A 9,249-nucleotide genomic window follows, 5' to 3' on the forward strand; every position below is an offset into this window, starting at 1 on the left:
ATCTCAGCCCTTAATACTTTTAATATTGGTTTAAAGTAGGAGGGAGGGCAATATTCTTTTTTTTTTTTTTTTTTGATAGGTACAATCGTGCTTTTGCACAGCAAGAGCATTACAGACTTGAGGAGTGTGGACACATATAATTGGATATAAATAGGACAATGCCTATCCCATCTTTTAAACAACACTGAATTAAAAAGATAAAAATAATAATAAAAAAAAAAAAAGTATCCACAATCTGTTTTCTTTTATCACAGTACCAAACCCCACCAAACACAAGTTTTTGCTCAGGAAACTTTCCACCAAAACCTGGGGGTGAAGGAAGAGACATTTGGATCTTTGGAAAAATATTAAACTTCAGTGAGAAATAAGCACTGTAAGTGGAACATTTATTTTTTGAATAACGTCTGTTGCTGCAATGTTAATAACCCTTTTTATGACTGATAAACTGCTTATTAGCAGTTCTGTGGTTGTGTAGCTGAATCATGAAAGAATGAGCTTTGAGTTAAACATTTTAATGTAGTTTACATTTCTGCACATGTAAAATTAGGTTTGAGAGTTGACGTTTTCACTCAGAGTTCATTTAGTCTGCACACAAAATAGGACTGTGTGTTTTAAATGTTTCTGTGGTTCTGGAGTCTGTTTTACCAAAAGCAAATGTATTTCAAGAAATAGGACGGAGCCCAACCCACTGTGCTCTGTGACAGACGTCCAGCTGCAGCAGCTCCCAGCTCCATACCAGGCTGCTGCGGTGTGTGCCCAGTGCAGCTGCAGGGCTGGCTGCAGGCTGGCATGTGCAGTTCCGCTCCTTCCCTGCGAAGGAGGCTGACCCAGCTCTAGCAAAAATAGAAAATCAGCCGTTGGCTGTTCAGAGAAAGTAGATTGACAAATTCTGTCTGCAGCTCTGTTATGGGATTGCTAACCTTGCCTAGGGGATGGGACATTGTGAGGAATGGGTAATAATTTAGTAAATATTAGTAACTATTTAGTCTTGTGGTTAAATGATCTTAAATCACTGTACTTAAGCACACAAAATCTTTTCTTTTGTTCTGGAAACACAGCCTTTGACTTACATCCCCCTATTCCTCACTGTCTCTGGCAGCTCCCCTTGCCACATGTCCTGTTTTATTCTGTGTAGCAATGGATGACAATGGTGGCAATTGGTCATTTATTAGCTTTATTAGTAAAGGTTACGTATACAAATTGTGGGTCAAACACTGCTGAAGAGGCAAGAGTCTACATTTTAAAACACTAGTCATTAAGCTCTGCTTCATATTTTGCTTCCACAGTCCATGTATTTTCATATATTAAAGCTGATCACTGCAAAGAAATGTTGGGTAGCTCAGTTATTAATCGGTAAATCAATTCTATCCACATCACAATGTTGCTGCATCACCAGGAATCCTGTTGAGTATCTCCCTGGAAATGCATGTCTCTGAAAAGGCTCTAAATGGCATGCTGATTCCTATCTTAGAGAAATGGGAATCGGAGAGTGCTATCATGCAGTAGCATTCCTCAAAAGCCTGTCATACGAGGCTATCTAGTTGTCCGTGTTTTTCTAAGTATGATGTGTCTCTATGTATGCATGTGCACATACAATACACGCTATTTTCTGTGTTTTTTTTCGATGTTCTTCAGAGTACGTGTTCACCCTGAAGGAAAGGCTGCCATTTGAAAATGCTCTGAAGAATCATTTTGCTGTAAGTGTTTGCTGAATCAATGAATCATTTTGTTTTACAGTAGCACCTAAAATGTGTTTGGCAACATCCAATAAATCCTGGTGTTTGCAGTCTAGAAATAAAAGGAGAGAAGCAGAATAAAATGTCACCTATATTTCAATGTTCTTAGGTTAGCTATAGTGGAAAGAAACTTAGAGGAACAGAAAGTAACCAATTTCATGCAGCTGGCTCAGTGTACCAAGAACTTAACACAAAATTAAAAATAAAAAGAGGGGAGCTGGTAGCAGACCTGTTTTTGAAATTAGAAGAGGCAGATAATGTAAGTAGCAAGGTGAAAATTTATGAAAAGAGCAGGGGAAAGAACTGTAATTTTGGCTTTGATAAGGTAGAAAGGAGATACATAGCAGCTGGGGTGACACAGTCAGATAATGTGAAATTTAGCAACCATGTTTCTTCTAGGAGACAAAGATTAATGCAAGTATGCTGGAAAGGGTAGAGAAAGTAAAATTAAAGCATTCAATATATGAGATCCCTGATGAAAGATTTTGGTTAAAAGTACATTAAAAGTAAATTTAATTTCATGCAGATCATAGGATTGCTTTCTAATTTAGAAAGTAACAGCATTGCATACTCGAGTGTATAGTCCACTTCTCTAAGCCTGTAAGCTGTTATTAACAGAACAAGTAATTAAATATTTAGATTAGTGCCAGACAGGGATTACAACAGGAAACTTGAAACTAGGACTAGTTTTGACAGTTAAGTGAAAGTTTATTCATCTTTTAGTGAACTTGAGTATGACATCAGATTCTAATATGGTTGGTCTCATGCGAGGTTCCAGGTGTAAACCAAAGTAAGTAATAATATCACTCAACATACTAAAATGCAATGAAAGTTTGCACCAGGCCATGAAACCACAGAGAAAAGCAAAGCCAGAAAATTCTTCCTTATATGCTTGCAGATAATTTCTAGTGTGTGTGTGTTTTATATAACAAATACTTTATTCTGACTCTCACTAACATGATTATCTATCATAGTTTATATTAACCCAGACTTGCCAAGGAATTTTTGGCTATGGTTGCTTAGGATGTTACATTTTTCATTTTAACCTGTTTACCTTAAAATGTCCTTTAAACCATTCACAATATGCAAAATGTGAATATTAAAATATAATGTAAAGAAAAAATTTCTTTCACTAGTTTAGTGAGAAATACTCAGTCCAAAAACTTGTTCCTAACTTGTTCCAGAGCAAAAATAAATATATTTTTGCATTTTTTGATGAATCCAATTTTGAAGGAAATGCAACATCAAAAGCTATTTGTAGGTAATATTCCCCATTAAGCTTCTTCTAAATACAGAGACACGAAAATTCAAAATTAATGCTGAAAAAAAGTGTAAAGAAAGAATGAGATGTCAGATTTAATTTAGATTTTTAGGCTATTCTTTGAATTGCAACTCTAATGTAATAGCTCGCATATGAATATATGGCATATATTTCATTCCTTTTGTAATCTTCCATTACAGCATGTAGTTAATTCAGTTATAAAATTCTCTAAGAATCGCATATACATATATTTAGTATTGGTTAAGTATATACTGAGTTTACATAGGTTTACAAATTACAGGTTTAAATGCATTTTTTAGTATATGATTGATATGTATTAGCTATTCCTTTTGATGATTTATAAGCATAACTTTAAAGAGGGTATTTGCCTATTGCACAGTATATTAAATAACAGGTTATGTAAAGTAAATATTTAGGTTTACTAATTTGAAGCAGTGTGGTTTTGCTCCGTATATTTTTATTCTAAAAGTACTGTTAAGAATAGAAGGATTATGTACTCCATTCTCACTGTTTAATAGTTCACGAGTAGTAGATTGAATATTACCATGTATGAGAGAGACTGCAGACCTCTTTTATTGATCTTCTCTCAAAACACACATTGAACGAGTGTGACACAATGAAACAGATCGATTCTCTTCCTGTGTTAGGCAGGGACATGACTTTACGAGATCCTTTTCTACCTTGCCAGCACATGGGATGGAGATACCTCTAGAAATGAAACCTGCTTTAACACACAATTCTAAATTTTGCTTAGGAGTTGGGCTGTGATTTCCAAAACAGAAATATTGGCCATTTGGACAGCATATGAAATACAGGCTTTGTGGATGTGATGGCTCTTCTTCACACCTGGCATGTGATTATCACTGCAGACAAACATACCTTAACTGGTGAAAGCATTCCAGGGCGTACAGGTGGACATGAGTATCAGTCTGACTGGCGGAGCACCCAAACCCTGAATCTGCACTCTTAGGTAGAGTCGTGGTTCCTGAGGAAGACTCCATTTTTGGTAGGCAGTGTTCATTCACTGCTGGGGTTTCGCTTGCTGGGTTGGTGGCCATGCACTCTACAGACAGTGCTCTGGCAAGTCTCTCCTCCATGCGGGGAGCAGGCGGCATCTGGGCACCAAGGATGTCAGTGCTGCATGGCCTTGTCCCCACATTGCTGGTCCCACCCCACCAGGTCCAGCTCAAGCATCCCCACAGGGTGGCCATCCTGGGTGGGGTCACCAGAGAGTGTACTCAGCCCCACAGTCCTGCTTATCTCAATAACCATGCTCTTTGTTGTGGCTTTTTTTAGGTTAATAAAAATGAGAATAAAATACAAACTGCCATTTAGAAGAGGGTTCTTGCTGAGTGTCACATCGCCATTTATAAGAACTGAGGCTTTCTCGTCATACTGTTGACAACTGTGAGGCTTGCTGTGGATGATTAAATTTCTAACACCTAATTTGGCTTTAAAGGAAAAAATTGCGGCCTCATTAAATCATATGGAAAATATAAAAAAAAACTGAGGGGAGAAGAAAGGCCAGCGACATGGAAATGTGATATCCACAAAAAAAGTGCCTAATTACAAGCAGGTTACCCATAGAAATGGCCAAGCTAGACAGCTACATATTGTTGGGGTTGTCTGGGGGCTATGCTGGCAACAACTATGTTTGAAGAAGGGCAGTAGTAGGTCTTTTGTTAGCATCCTCTTACTTTAGTGAGATCAGCTATTTTGCTGGTTTGGTCTACACTTCCATATTTATTTTATTTTATTTTATTTTATTTTATTTTATTTTATTTTATTTTATTTTATTTTATTTTATTTTATTTTATTTTATTTTATTTTATTTTATTTTATTATTTTTGGAAGTGAACATTTCCCTTTCCATTTTATATAGGAATTTAAGTGGATAAGCATTTGTGGGCTCCTGAAACCCTGATATTTCTAGAGGTTGACTTTCTTTGGTGTTTGGAGTGTGATATAAGAGTCCAACCTTATCTATCAGGGTCTTACATTGACAGGGCCCAGAAATACTGACAAGAGGCACCTAAATAAATGTAGAAAGTAGATCAAGACATCAGTGAAATGGCAAAATACTTATTTAAAAGCCTACTGGCAAGCTTTTGGGTTGGTGATCTCAGGCAAAACAGAACACAGATGAGTGGATACTGCCATTTCCACACTCCTTTTACATTAGCCCCATAACAATGTCAGTGGATTTGCTTCTCATTTATTTAGCAAAATAACTGATTATTTCACTTTATGTTTCTCTATAGACCCTTACTACAAAGACATCAGAACTGCTACCCAAGGAAAAGCAAACGCAGAGCAGGCATCTGCCCAGGAGTCCTCACTGGGGGGGATCCCCAGCAGCTAGATGCCATTAGAGCCTCTACTCCAGCAGTCACTTTATTAATTGATGTTGGTTTTCCTGTGCAGCATGCACAGATGGCACAAAAGTTGGGGAACAGTAATTATTGGAATAAACCGACCAAATTCATTCTTGACTGAATTTCAGAGCATCCTTATTTTTCTTGTAGCTTATGGAATGTATCAATAATGTATTAATACAGCCATCCATAAAATCCTGCTGTTTGCTTCCCATAAAACACCAGTGTAGTAAAGAGAGCATTGAAGATGTGGTGGTATTATCTTTATCAGTCTCTAACAATCTGTGCTGCAAGGAGCGTGTTCCATCTTACTGTAATTATTCTAGAACATGCATCTATGCATAAAATGGTGGTATTGGTGCTACTTGCATATATTACCTTAAGTGATTAATTAACCTTATTTCCTTGTTTTTTTGGAGTATTGGCAAACTGCATAATAGCACTGGTAATGTAGCACTTGATCCCACTTCTGCTTAACTTAGTGTCCTCTAGTTTTTGAACATTGCTGAAAGTGTAGAAATACAATTCCTAATCATTCACTTAGCAAGCAGACGTTTAATTAATAGTCTTTATATTTATCAATGTCACTAATCGTGTATTCCATGTCAAATACTCTTCTGTATAATAATTTTGCAAATTACATGAAAATTGTTGAAAATTAAAAATACATCTGTTAAGGTGCTGCTTGAAAATGAGCAAAAGAGAAATCAGCTCCTCCTCCTTCATTGGCGGACACCTAGTTTAATGTACTCACATTGTAAGTGTTTTAGGAACTTATTTTTGTTTCAATTATCTTGCATGCCATGAACAAACCATCATCTATACCCCCACAGTGAGTTGGTTTTCCAGTGCATTGCCCAAATCTCAGTCTATTTTGACAGAATTGTGTGCATTTTGGATGGTGCCATAAGGCTGTTTTTACTTCTTTTTAAGCTCAGTGTTGATGATCTGGAAAACTTGTTAGTGTTTACATCATAAGTTGCTCTCTTGCATGTCACATAATTGCTATTAATTGCATTTTTGCAGTAGCTAGTGGGAAAAATACATGAAAGAGACTACTAAGAACATGGGTACAATGTATATTAATTATAATTTTAATTATTTACTTTTTCAGGTGAGTTTTTTCTTGTATCCTAGAAAGGTAGTAGCTACTTAAAACTAGACTTCTGGTTTATCCTGGTAGTTATAGCCAATTCATGCCTATTAACCATGTATTATTCCAAACTTTGGAGATTTATATTTTTCTTGTAGGCTTTAATTAGTTGGTAGAATTTTAATGAAAAGTCATAGAAACTCAACTCTCTACATAACTGTTGTCAACCACCTTATTTTTTAAACAAGCAACTGTTAGTAAATCCTAGAATCCCTATTATAGATGAGCTTTGCCTTCTATTAGATACACAGATGTTCCAAGTATTTTAGGAAAAAATAAAAAGCCACTGATTAATCGTTCAAAAGAATAGACTTTGATCTTTTATGCTTTTATCTTATCTGAATACTGGTGAGTATACCAAATCAGATTAAAGGAGGAATGTTGGTCTCTTATCCCTTAGACTTGGTGAAATCTGGGCTTATCTGCTGAGAGTCAGCTATATTTGTGCTTCAAAATCCAAACATCTGTTTTCAGGCAGTGTTTTCTTTTTTTATTAACCTCCATCTCAGCCCAGCATCTGTGTAGTAATTCTGTATCACAATTGCAAAGATTTTAAACATACAACAAATGACAGAGATCAATCTAATAGCAAGGTTATATGGTCACCTCTGAATATGGAGGGGAATAACAGACAAAGCAAGAACAGCTTAGTGTGAAATTCAGTTCTGTTCCCTTTTATTTCCCCGCAGGCTCTTTCATTTTTAGTGGAGACGTCCTTCTGACATCTTCATGAGAAATTGTGGATGCAACTTCATGGTACCACAGACATTCAAGCATTTTTACTTTAAAAACAGTGTCATACTAATTCAGGTGAATTGAATGATAAAGAGAGTATTATACTATGGTATCCCACAGGGACATGTACTACCCATAAAAACAATCTTAATTTTTGTGATTATGTAATACTTATTTCTGAAAGAGAAGACAGAGGTGTCAAAAACCTAAACCAAAGAAGACAATGTTGTTTATGAATTAATGGCCATTGAAGCCAAAATAAACATTATAATTATATCCTTTATGGCAGTAACACATAGAATAAGTGCTTTCTTTGTTTATTTATTATTTTGCTCAAAAATTTTACCTTGTATTTCTGCAGATTATCAGTAATGATTAATGGTTACATTTTTTTAAAGATTTTTTTCTACAAGTTAAAATAACAAACACATTTACAAGCTCTTCTGTCTTAATATTTTTTAAAAACTATTAAAAGTAAAAAGGATATGTGCAAAACTATCTGCTTTAATTGCTTGTAGTGTTCAGTATGCCCTTTGTGCATTTTCCAATTGCTACACTGTTAGTAAAGTTAGGGTCACTGTTGTGAGGCTGTAGAAATAATGTTTCAAATGGCTTCACAATATGATGCCAGTATTTTCAGTGTGGGGTTCTAGTTCATGGGAAACATAAGTATTTTTTCAAAACCTCAGATGTTTTGAAAAGCATCACTATGCTTGCAGGCAGATCCCTATTTAGGCAACCAGTGTAAATGGTCTGTACGTTAAAAAGTTAATCTTGAAAAACTCCATGAATTTAGGTGTCCCACCTTATGGTGCTAGGTATTATTGATTCAGATTAATAACAATTTACATATCAGGCAGGAAAGACAGTGCCTTCCAGTTACGATCAAATACTTAGTTATTAAAAAATGCTGTGAATTATTCTGAGAACAATGTAAGACAGTTTATTTGTGGAGAAAAAATTTATATCCCAGCAAATATATTCTTTGACTAATAAGATATTCTTTGACTGAATGCTTTCTGTAGTGATTAGCAATATTCTTCATGAAAAGGTATAAATTTTCTTCCAGTCTTGAAATACTATTCCTGGACATTTTATTTATTATCTGAGTATATTGGAAAAAAAAACGGCCCACAAGTAAACAGCGCAAAATCATAAGTATTTAATTTAGCTAATTTGGCTGAGAAAAAACAACAACAAAACTCCTTAACTGTTTTCTTGTGTGTATATTGCTTTTTTTTATTTATTTATTTTATTTTTTTTTATTATTCATTGATTTGTGTGTACTAGACCAGAAAATCTCAACCTGATGTCTCTTGGTGACTCACGGCCATTTAAGTTATTGAATGTTATTGGTCAGTTCCCTTGTTTCAAGGTATTAAATCAAAGTAAGGCTGTGGGGCATTCCTGTTCTTTTGGATTGTGCATAAATAAAGAAGATACAATACATTTTATACTCTGTACCTATACTGTGCTAACGTGCAAAATACTGTCCAATTTGTTGATGCATTTTGAAATAATGTAATTAAAGCAAAGCATCCTAATATAAAATATATATATTTAAAAATCATTCAGTCGCATAGAGATATTTACCCAGGTTTTTATTCATTTGAAGGGGTTTAACAAACAACCTGCAAGTGTCATGAGACCCTGTTAGCAGTATCAGTGCTGTTCCCTGTCCATCATTGGCAGCAGGACTTCAAAACACTTGCAGTGGAATCAGGGTGCTTTTCAGATGCTCAGGTGTCACCTGTGAACTGGTAATGGACGTGCCTAAATTCTTAACTGCTTTAAAGGATGCTCCTTATCTCTAAAAGTGCTTGAACAATGCAAGCAGAAATGGCTACTGTGATCGCTGCAGCTCTAGACAGCTTTCTACTGCAATTTTCAAAATTGTTTAAGTAGGAAAGGCTTCATTTTTAATGAACGTCTTGTCAGACAATACACCTGGATGAAGGCAATGTTTTG

General features: G+C 35.5%; 1 long non-coding RNA gene across 1 annotated transcript; it reads left to right on the forward strand.

The window, feature by feature from the left end:
• The first annotated feature begins 252 nt into the window (after nt 1-252).
• Nucleotides 253-7,338, forward strand: LOC137861969 (uncharacterized). The gene is made up of 3 exons (XR_011099960.1): nt 253-373; nt 1,636-1,697; nt 7,236-7,338. It is a non-coding gene; the product is annotated as an uncharacterized lncRNA (long non-coding RNA).
• Nucleotides 7,339-9,249: the final 1,911 nt, after the last annotated feature.

This window comes from Anas acuta, chromosome 10, assembly GCF_963932015.1.
Source record: "Anas acuta chromosome 10, bAnaAcu1.1, whole genome shotgun sequence".
Lineage (NCBI taxonomy): Eukaryota > Metazoa > Chordata > Aves > Anseriformes > Anatidae > Anas > Anas acuta.